This window comes from Vidua macroura, chromosome 12 (assembly GCF_024509145.1).
Source record: "Vidua macroura isolate BioBank_ID:100142 chromosome 12, ASM2450914v1, whole genome shotgun sequence".
Taxonomy (NCBI): Eukaryota; Metazoa; Chordata; class Aves; order Passeriformes; family Viduidae; genus Vidua; species Vidua macroura.
Window position 1 is genome coordinate 9,301,339 of NC_071582.1, and position 11,287 is coordinate 9,312,625.

Consider the following 11,287-nt stretch of genomic DNA (forward strand, 5'->3'; position numbering starts at 1 on the left):
TTATACTACCTCCTTTAAAAATGATTCTAGTGTTTTTTTGGATTTTGTTGTTGTTGTTTTTTCCTGTACTCAGGGAACAGTTTGTTACTTTTAAGCTGCCTCACGGAAACGTGGAGCAAACTGACAGGGTATCATTTTGTGTTTTAATAGGAGAGAGCGAGAGACGGGGAGGAGGCTGGAATCATCCAATGTTATAAACTTGCCTGTATCTATATCCAGTCCTCTTCTCACTCCCCCTCTTTCCCTGTTCTACTTTAAAAAAAAAAAGTTAGAAAGAAAGAAAGAAAGAAAATAAAAAAAAAATAGGCATATGTTTTTACTTTAAAAAATTGTTTAAAGTATAATGTTGTGAGAAATCAACCATAGGAACTCCTGGCTCTATTTAAGTCTGTCAGAACTCCCACTGACGTTACTGGGGCTGAGATGTCACTTCCAGGTGTGCCAGGCTGACTCCTGTCTCTCCTCAGTATGTGTGGGTGGTCAGAAGATGTGGGTAAGCCCTACTCTCGTGGTCGGATTGTGCTGAGGAATCGGGCTCTGGTTCCTGGAGTTCTTTGCCCTGGAACCGCTGTCAGTCCTGAAGCACACAGTACACGCTCACCTCTCCCTAACAGTGGCGATTCAAACGCTTGAAGAATGATCTTGTACCAAAGACTTTTCTGTGGAGGAGAAGGAAGCCACATATTATCCAAAAGGATTGAACTAGTTAAAAAGCTATAGGTTTGAAGAGCTGAATGCATTTTATTGTATAAGTAGTTACTAACAAAAACCAATAGGACTTCTTGATTGTAGTAGCCGATTGCATAGGTGAGTTGTATTCAACAATTTTAACTACCTTGTTGTTACAAGAGCCTTTAAAGAGAGTTAAAATGCCAGCAGATATTTCCAAAGAATTCCAAGTGTAATTTTTTTCTCCAGCTCGTAGTTGATGAACAGTACAGTATTAAGAAAAATATTTTTAAACAGTTTTTTTACTACTTGCTGAGGAAAAAGAAAACTTTTCACCAAAGATTTATTTTCGGTCTTGTCAGGCAGAACGTGTAGTGTACAGCAGAGTACTGTTTTTAGTTAGGTAGAGTGTTAATTAATCAAAACTAGAGTAAGAATGTGTAACTGTAGCATGAAGTTTCACACTTCATCTTTCAGAGTAGCCTCTTGTGTTAGTTGCATTCAGAAAGAGCTGATATGCAGATGGTAACTGCTTCTCCAAAGATTTGTTTGCTGTAAGTACTGGCAATGGGGTATAATTTAATGATCCTCATTACAGGTAAATACTGTAAATCCTAAACTCTTCCTTCCAAAGACCCATTCTGTAATTTAACCTATGAATAATCTGAGAGAAACAGACTTCATATTAAATCTGCCAATCTTATATAGATGCTTGAAGTTCAATAGCCAAGGAGTTGAAAATACTCAGTGTATTAGAGAGCAGCGCACCCAGAACTGGATTCATCACTTAATGTTTTATAAAGGTACTTCTTATCAGCAAATAAAGAAAACCAAAGATATTTAAGGTTACCTCAGCGTATAGGCAAGCTTAGTTAGGCATTAATTATTCTGTCTTTTTCTTTATTTTTATGTTAACCAAATATAAAACACTTCTCCAGAACCCAGTCTACATTCATGTGCTTCCCTTTGGCACAGCCATGATTTCTACAGAACAAAAATCCTCTCCTCAAAATCCATAGCCTAGTACTAATATACCACAAGATTTTGTGAGAGAAAATTTGTCTTCTTAGTGATTTATTGAAATCACTAACAAGGTAAGCAAAGGAATATCCAGAAAAATTGTATAAATTGATAATATCTCTATTGAACTTCATAGCAGAATCAATCCGTCATAATTATAACAGTGCAAAATTTAAAAGTTTAAATGCTTCATAGCCAACACTTGTAATTATAAATATGATCTTACAGATGATATTTGTTTTCAAACTTTATACCCATGGCTGTCTAAGGGAATGAGTTTTTCACTTTGTTCATTCCATTTGCCTAGAAAGAGCTGGCAGAACACAACAGGCAGACTGGTTTCAGGTTTTCCAGGTTTTTCTTCTAGGTGATGTCTGTAGAAACTGGGTCCTGGAGAAAAAAATATAATTTCTTAATTGTGAATTTTGCTAAATATGTTCTGGAAGATGAACATAAATGTGGAATTTAGTGTTACACTATGTGAATTGATTTTGTTTAAGTGTTGTAAGAACTAAGGGGCCATGGCTGGTGTAATGGGTGTATGTGCAACCCTTGTGTTTTAAAAAAAGAAAAAGCAAAAATGTTACTGTTGATGTGACTTGAAAAGCTTGATGATGTGACATCAAAACTTACAGATGAAACCTCCAAACTGCCTTACCATGGTGATAGTATTTGTAAGAAAGGATCTGCCCTTCAGTGCCCCAGCAAGGCCTGGAGTCAAAACTAAATGCTCAATCTGCCCACAGCTACACTTGTGTGCTTTCTTCATGTTTAACAAATACAAAGCACTGCCATCTTTCAGGAGTTATCCAGGACTGGGAACGTGTGTGCTGTGCAGGACAGGGCACATCACTTGGTTACTTTTTAATAGCTCTGTTATTGTAAGAGAAACCTGAAAAATCTACATCACTTTCAGTAATTTCCTATATTAGCTCTCCATTTTTTGGATAATTGATAATATTTTTAACAGGAAAGAATATCAAGAGATTGCTTTGCTGTTTTTAATTATTCTTATAGTTCATTCCTTCTCTGGGTTTAATCCCAAGCTTTTGATATGAGCTTCATCTTGTTTGTCTTATTCAAATCAGGGTCCTCATCCTGTTTCTTTTTAAGCCTATGGGAGAATTAATTTGTATTTCAGTTTGCATAGTCTGGACAAACAAAATAAGCTTCTGTTTGTTTTTTAAACTTTCACAGTACTATTATTTTAAAAGGACAGAAGTCTTAGAACTCTCCATGAATCCAGTATTAGCCTGTAGTAAACACTGTGTATTTCAAGTCAGTTTACCTCTTTTTCATTGCAAATCAAGTCAACTTGAATGACTTCTCATTTGCTGCAGCCTGGGTGTACACAAGCATAGCTACTGCTGGCTGTCAGTAAAATGTTACTCTGAGCAAACTCTGAGCTTTTGTTCATTTTATGCATTTTTGCTCATTTAATGAAGTTCATGCAGGGAAAATTCCATCTCCTAACATGGGGAAAATTGGTAGGTTTTGCAGGGCACTCCATGTTTAGCCCAAAATCCTATTCATGGCAAGCAGAGAGAGCTGCACAGGTGTAATGCTGGTGGTATTTCACAGAAATCAATTAACTGACATTATTCTCATAAAATTGAAAGCAGAATTACAGTTAGTAATTGCTGAAGTGGTAGTTCTTAGCTTGAGCAATTGTTACATGCTTGCAGTTGCTGCAGCTGCAGCTCTGCTAATGGCAGGCAGCCTCTAAAGCAGAGGGAATCCTCTCTGCAGGAAATCCTGAGCACCTTTCTACAATAACACTGTAGCATTTTGGAGCATGTGTTTCAAAAAACACAGTTCTTCAATACAAGTCCAAACTCAAATCACTTTCTGTTAACAGAGAAAAGAACACAAATTCAGTTTGGCTCAAATGTAAGTTTATTTCTTTGAAATTCCTCTGGATTTATGCTGAGCCCCCTCCTGACTGACTCAAAAGGGAAATAAAAGTGTTCTTAAGGCTTTGCTGTGTTGGGCCCTCTGGTTCCATAGGGCTCCTTCAAAAACAGAAGTTTTCAGCTTTTTAGGTTGCATATACTCACATTGCATCTGCCTGGTGTGTTTTCAGTGAAGACTAACTGTATATGAAAAACTGATTTATACAAATGTTGCTTTTTGATTGTTTGGTTTTTTTTTTGTTTTTTTTTTTTTTTGTTTTTTTTTTTTTTAAGTTGTGAATGACTTGCCAGTGTAGGAGCCAGGTGTGTATCTGACATTGTGGTGGTCTGGATCCTTTCACTCTGTGTGCCATTTTCTTCTAAGGGCAGCAATGGCTGACTGGTTAATGGAGGATGGAGCTGAATTGTATTAATTTTATATTTGTCTCAGGGGATCAGCTCCATGAATTCCATTGCATGAGGGAAGCTAATGTTTGCCCTGATTTGAATGTAACTTTTTAATGTCTTTTAAAAACTATTTTGTTTAATAATGTGGATTTGTTTTTCTTTTTCTAGCATTCTAGTAAATGTTACCTAGTGTGTTGGTTCATTTTCCCCCTCCAGGGTTGTTTATATGCTACCCCAAGGTCATGCCAAAAAATAATAGAAGTTTAAATGCCAAATGTTTATGAAACTGCTGTCTAAATACTGATTGATTGCACAGTTGAAATAAAAGTTTTCCTTAGTAAAAGTGTTACTTGATATTTTATTTTCAGTGTCTCTGAGGAGTGGCTCAAAACAAAGAAGATAAAAACTGCAGCACCTCATTTCAGGCTGAGCAGATAGGGATATTGTTGGCACTTGGAGTCATAAAAAGAGGTAGACAGTAAACTGAACTTATCATTGAATTTCATAGAACTTTCCCAACCATGTATTCATTTATCACTTATGTACCTGGAATTATTTCCCACCTAAATCTCTGTGTCCCATTGCTGAACACGCATGCAAGATCTCTGTTCTGCTTTATTTTCATGGGGTATGAAACACGTGGTTCTCAGTGCAGTTGCTCTCAAAAGCCTGGAAAGTTGAGAGCAGTTGCTCTCAAAGGCCTGGAAAGCTGCTGACAAAGCTGCACTGCTGAGTTTCCCCAGCACATTTACACCTGCTTCTAAGCTTTTCTTTGCAATAGTAACTCCTTGGAAGATGGAGCTTTACTGTTTAGTTATTGCTACTGAGAACAAGGATTCTGGACTGTAAGATGAACCTGTACTAGCCAGCAGTAACATAACTGGAAACTGCAGTTGGTTCCTGTTCTCACCTAGAGAAAGAGTAACATCTCTCGTGGATTGCACTGGTAGAAGCAGCCCTGGTTTGGGATCTGATGCTGTGCTACCTGCCTGCAGTCTGCCACCAACCTGAATGTCTGAGCTACAGACAGGTGAGTGCTGTTTGGCCACATTCATTGAGGTGACAGCATTGCTATTGCTTTGTTTAGTTTAGCAGTGACAACAATCTACAGTCGGCTTATCTGTTTTTTGGATAAAAGGATCAATACCTTGGAATATGAAGGCCAGCTGGGCTAAGAATCTCCTTTGCACCTGAAGCCAGATTTCACATCTTGTTATATATGAAAAAAGACCTCTGCTTTCCTTCCATTTATTGAAGTTACTTCTCTGAATATATACAAGTAAATCCAGTTGAGTTTTCTGTTTGGGGACGCATAAACATTTGTTACCTGCAGGATTAAACTATGCCTTCTGATACGTGTTGGCACTGTGCAGCCCAGCCTGTTTTCCCTTCTTCCTTCCTCTGCAGTCATGGCTCAGCATTGGTTGCTGGAGAGTAAAGCACATGCTCTGTCGGTAAGAGAGAAGCTGCAGGTGCTAATGTTGCTGCTGTCCATGTTGCAGGGTTCTACTCCTTCTACCACTGATGTATTAAGCCTTGGCTTCACCTTTTCTTCCCCACACAGCAAAGAGGATGGGATTTGGGCCCGTCTCTCTTCACATCATGTCAGAGCCCAAGGTAAACACATTCAGATTTGACAAGGAGAGATCAAATTGTTTCTACTGAAAGAGGAGTGTAAGCTTTATTTAAACCCCGTAATTTAAATCCTATTTACACAGGAAAGCACCTTTAAGACATACAGAAAATATAAATAATTCAGGATCTAGCTGTGCTCAGTGACAGAGATGTTGTTCACGGATATCCCTGGTCCATAGGATCACCCTTGGCTGCCAACAGAGGCCTGGGCTCTGACCTCCTGCTCGTCCTGGTGGCTCTGAGTCCCCTGCAAGAACAAGCTGAGGTGCATTTGGAGTGCTGCCAAGTGGCCCAAGTTCCTCTGGAGAGTTGACTCAAGTGTCACTGGAAGTTGACCAAAATTCCAGGTGGGTTCAAGGGGTGCTGGATACTGTAATTATCCACAGTTTTGAAGGGTGAAAATAAATTTTTATGGGCAATGGAAGATAATGTTTCCTATTATACTCTGTGGGACATTTTAAATCACTGTCTAAAACACTGGATTCTACTTTAGCTGGAAATAAAATGGGGACTCCCCAGAGCTCCTGTTAATAGAATGGTTTTGAATTTCCTTTTATCTGCATAGCAATACGCTGGGAAAAAAAGATTTTCATGAGTAAAGCAGCAGATTTCTGGTTAGGCTGCCAGGCTATTGCACCACATGAAAGCAGGAAAAGTGTTGCATACACTGCAGCTCACTACAGCCTTTTAACAATTTGCAGTTTGGTGTGCTGGTCTAGGAGATTAACCCCCCTGGTTTGCTGAAAACTATCAGCAGGGGATGAGTGACAGACCTCAATCTATGCTGCCTCCTCACTTTTTGCAGTTTACAGACACAATAGCATAAAACAATCCCATAAAACAATCCCTGAACTACTTGCTCATAGCCTTCCTTATGATAGGTTATACAACTGAAGTTGGAAGTAAGATAGTTTACAGCACAGACTGTAAAATAATAAAAAAATCCCATTAAAATTATTCATGTTAGCAACCATCCTGCTTTGGAATAGGTCCTGAATATTTAAAAGTCAGTAACAGCTTGCTCAGTCTCTACCAAATAAAACAATCTGGCTTTGCTTTACACAAAACCCACAGTCAAGGCAGAATGAATCCCTTGAGATCGAGATTTCCAGCTTCAAAGGATAAGTAAACCCCAGGCTTGAGTTTCTAAGTATTTCAATTAAAATTCTTCTGATAAATCAAAAGAAAGACAAGCTCTAGTTCATAATAGGAAGAATTCTGGCTTTTAAAATACTTTACAGAAAAATGGCTATATTAAGGAGGAAAGCACTCTCATTTTTTATAAACTGCTTCCCCACCTCTGTGGTGTAGGCGGCATAGGAGAAAATCAGTGGAGAAGGTCAGCGTGTCAGAAGGCATTGTAGCACAGCTGACAGTCCCAGCCAGTCCCCAGGAGCTCACCTGTGCTGGGAAAGGCTCAGAGGCCACCTCCATGCTGGGCTGTTGGGCACTGGCCAGGGGTGGGACCCTGGCACCCAGCCGTGCTGGCTGCTGCCACAGCCTGGGGTTCAGAGGTCTCAGCCCAAGGGAGGAGGTTGCCATTTATAGTGGCAATGACTGGAAACAGCCAGAAATAGGAGCATTCTGCAGCTTGGTTTAGCATTCAACAAGGTTTTAAGAGTTTCTGATGATGTTTCTTTTCTGTAGCTCAACTGGGCCAAAACATAGAGCCCAGCCCTGCAGTTGCAGATAAGAAAATGACAGGATCCCCAGAGGAACAGCTGCATAGCATCCTAAAACCTCTGCCTCTAAATTTCCCATTTGGAATTGTCCCCACTAAATATAATACATGTCAAGTAATTTAATCCAGTTTGGTGTTTGCAGACAGATAGAGCATATCTTTTAAATAATTCTACATTCTTTTCTTGAAATCCTGGATTTCATGTGAATTTTAGCCTGGGGATTAGGGAGGCTCCTCTCAGATGTAATGGGTGAGTGCAGCATCTATGTAACTAGGTCACGGTGTACTTAGGCATATTTAGTTATCTGTTCTTGTGTTCTTCCCTACTTTAGTGGCACAGTAAACAAAAGAGGCAATGAAGTTGGATTTGTTATCTCCTCTCCAAGGATGGCAGAAGACATTTCATAGTGGAGTTTTTTTTGCTACATTTTCTAACAATGTTTGTAATTTTTCTTTTTTTTTTTTTTTTTTTTTTCATTGTGCATTTTGTAAGCAATGAAGTGCAGGAATTACATGCTTCCCTTCTTTTCATCAGACCACGATAAACGGGAAAATGCAAAGGATTCAAGATGATGATCCAGAAAAAGCAATAAATTGCATTTCTTTCCTTTCCCCACAGAGTGTCCCCATTTCACTGTTCGTTGCTCAACAGGCGACCACCTCTGAGTAGGCAGAAGTCCATTTTGCAGAGAAGCCTACAAAGGTTACTTAAGCATGTATTTGTCCCTTTCTAAAAGGTACTGTATTGCAGTTAACAAGGCAAACTGGAAGTTCCCTTTTACTTGTCACAGAGGTTCTATCTGTCTTGGTGACTTGAAAATCAAATGAGGTTTTTTTTAATGCATACACACATACACACTGGATTGCTTGTCAAAATTTTTGTTATTTGGTGTATATATAGCTGTAAATACAATAACTAAACTTAAGTTCCTAGATAATCAATATCATCTTTATATTTTAATTCTTTAGGTACTAATTATTTTTTATATATTGGATATAAAATTTTATCGTTTAAAACTAATGGAAAAATTTAGGTTTTAACTTTATAAGTCGTGCATTGTTGGCAAGAGTATCTGAGTACATGAAAGCTGCTCTTTCTGATATACTTGAGCATATACATGTTTTAGATGTAAGCTGAAAAAATAAATGTGCACTCAAAAAAAAATCAATTAGTCTCACTAGGTTTCATAACCAAGAGCTTGCTTTGAACTTCAAAAATTTTGTTCCAGTATAGATATGACACTAGAGTGGCCTTTGCACAGCTGAGACTTTTTTTGATCAGTTCACTAATAACTTGTCTTGCAAAGCTTAGAAAAATGTGTTTCATCAGCCAGTGATTTGCAATGTGACTAGACAAAGGCATGATCATTCTCAGACTTGTGTCATATGGAAGAAAACTAATGTAATGGGTTACAGATAAAAACTTACATTCTTTCATGGATCAATTCATAAGCCAATATATTTTGCACTTTTTTCCTACAAACAGTTTTGTATTCATTTCAGACTGAAGTTTAAACATGAATAAACGATTAATTAGATTCTGTTTTGTATTTTGTACTTTATATTATGTGGCTAAGTGGCTAGTGCAGAAGTTTAGACAGTCCTAATTTTTGCTGATTAAAAGCAGAAACGAAACAGACGTGTGCTGGTGAGGCCTGGTTTGCATCACCAGAACAGATGTAGCATTCACCAGCAGGCAGAGCAGTTTGCACTGAAATGGCTTCAATGACTCGTGCTCGTGCTGTTCCAGATACAGCCACAACCCAGTCAGGTCGGCAGAGATGCTCTGCATCCGACAGACCCAGAAGGGACCTGCTTAACACATTTTCCCAGAGTAGTATCAGCTGCCTAACCAGCCAGGCTAAAAAATCATAAAAAGCACATCTTAGTGTAACTTATAAACATGCACGTGTTCAGTTCTACTACAAACAAAGGGAGGTGTGGAGGAGAACAAATGAGTCTGGAGCAGGGGTGTAACTCCAGCAGAACAACAAACCCAGATTTTTAGTATTGTCTCAGGCCTGACAGAAACCCCCTCCAGCCTTGATAAACAGTCCTGTTTATCACAGTGGTGCTGTGAAACATGTATGAGGTTGCAGAATTAGCACTTAAATTTGTTTAACATGAAAAGAGGCCTTTTAGAAAAATGAATTGCTGTATTTTTTCCCCTCATAGCAAGTGGGGGAATAGAATCTACCGATGCTTGAATACTGTTACCAGCTATTGCAATACAAATTTCCTTAAATGTGTCCCTTTTTTTTCCGGAAGAAAATTATTTCAGAATGACAGCATCATGGCAGTTCAAAAGGACTTTGGAGGTCTTGAGTTTGAGTCCAGGCTCTTGCATAAAGCAAGTCTAATGCTGAACTTGGACCAGGCAGTTCTGGTTTGTCCCATGGGAAGCTTATTTCAAATTATTAGTCTAATTTTTCTGTCACACTCTTCTGTGAAGACCTTTGTCTCTCTTGTCTTGGTAACTTCCACTTTGGAAGGTTGCTAACTAGCTACCCCTAAGTCTTCTTAATTAATGCCAGCTTTTGAGAGGAAGAAATGTTGGAGTAATTTTAAGGGCAACCAATGAGCAGTGAGGCTTATCAGGTGGTGAATTATGTGTCATAATGAGAACTTCTGTAGATTTTTGGGAAATATTTGGGATGCTGGTGTAGCAGGCACTTGAGCCAGTGAATTAGCTCCTTTCAGACACCACATCAGCTATTTCCAATGAGAGTTTAGAAGTGAGTCCAACAGGATTCCCACAGACTGCTCACAAAAGACCTGAGCCAGTTAAAAGCTGAATTTGGATGAACAGCAAAACAGACATAATTTTTTGCAAGTAGAGCACTGGGTTAAATCTGAATTCCCAGCTCACATTTCTGATGCAGACAATGTCCCCGTAGGAATCTTCGTAGACTCAGTGACATCAATCTGCGCATCCATAATTACAGTCTACATGCCATTACACGGCAGCCGTGCACAAAGCTCGTGCAGCCCTGGGAGAATCAGCTGGGCCTGCAGCAAGCTCTGTCACAGAAAATGCAAATCTCTTCACAGATAAGGCACATCTTCCTCCAAATATAGACAAGCTCACACCCACCTTGCTAATAACAGGCTCTACTTCTGTTCAGTAAGATCACACAGAATCAAGCAGCACATCCCATGAGAATACTGGTGGTGTGCTGTACTTCGAGGTACGAGCATCTGGGATCGCTGCAAAGTAAGAGACTGTGGACAAATAAAAATGATGTCTAGGGAAGGACAGAAATCAACATAAATTGAATTACTTTCTCCACTTTACTTTTGCATTTTGCACATCTAAGTAAGTAATAGCCATACCAATATCTTAACCTTTACACGAATGTAACCTTTTCCCCTCAGAAAAAGTGTTCCAAAGACTGGAAAAGTATCAACTATCCATCTAACAAGAAGGTACATAAAGAAATAGCACTGACAAGTATTTCAAAGTCAGGCACGTGAGCAAACCCTACACTGTACAGCCGGGCATTTTTTATCATTTTAGGGAGAATAAATTCAAATGGTACTTTTAATGCAGTTGATTAACAATTTTGATCTAGATCAAGAACTGCATATGTAACACCTCTAAAATGCAGCCATTTCAGAAGACGGGAAACTGAGGCAGAATGTGTTTCCACAAAATTACACCGACGGCGATTTATCTGTCCCGTATGTTTTTAAGGGTTCGGCAGGGTTTACCGACGCCGTTGAGGGCACCGGCTGGGCCCAGTGCTTTGTGCGGTACCCCCAGGCCAGAGACCCGGCCGGCGGGTGATACCTGGGGTGGGGAACCCCTCCCTGCAGAAGGTCCCCCCGCCTGCCCGGGAGTCGCCGGAGCGCCGTGCTCCAACGCTTCAGACACCCGCCCGCGTGGGCTGGGAGAACGGGAGCCGCAGCCCGGAGGCGGGAAGCAGGCGTGAGGCACGTGCCGCACCGGAGCCGCGCCGTGGAACCACTGACGGCCCCGGAC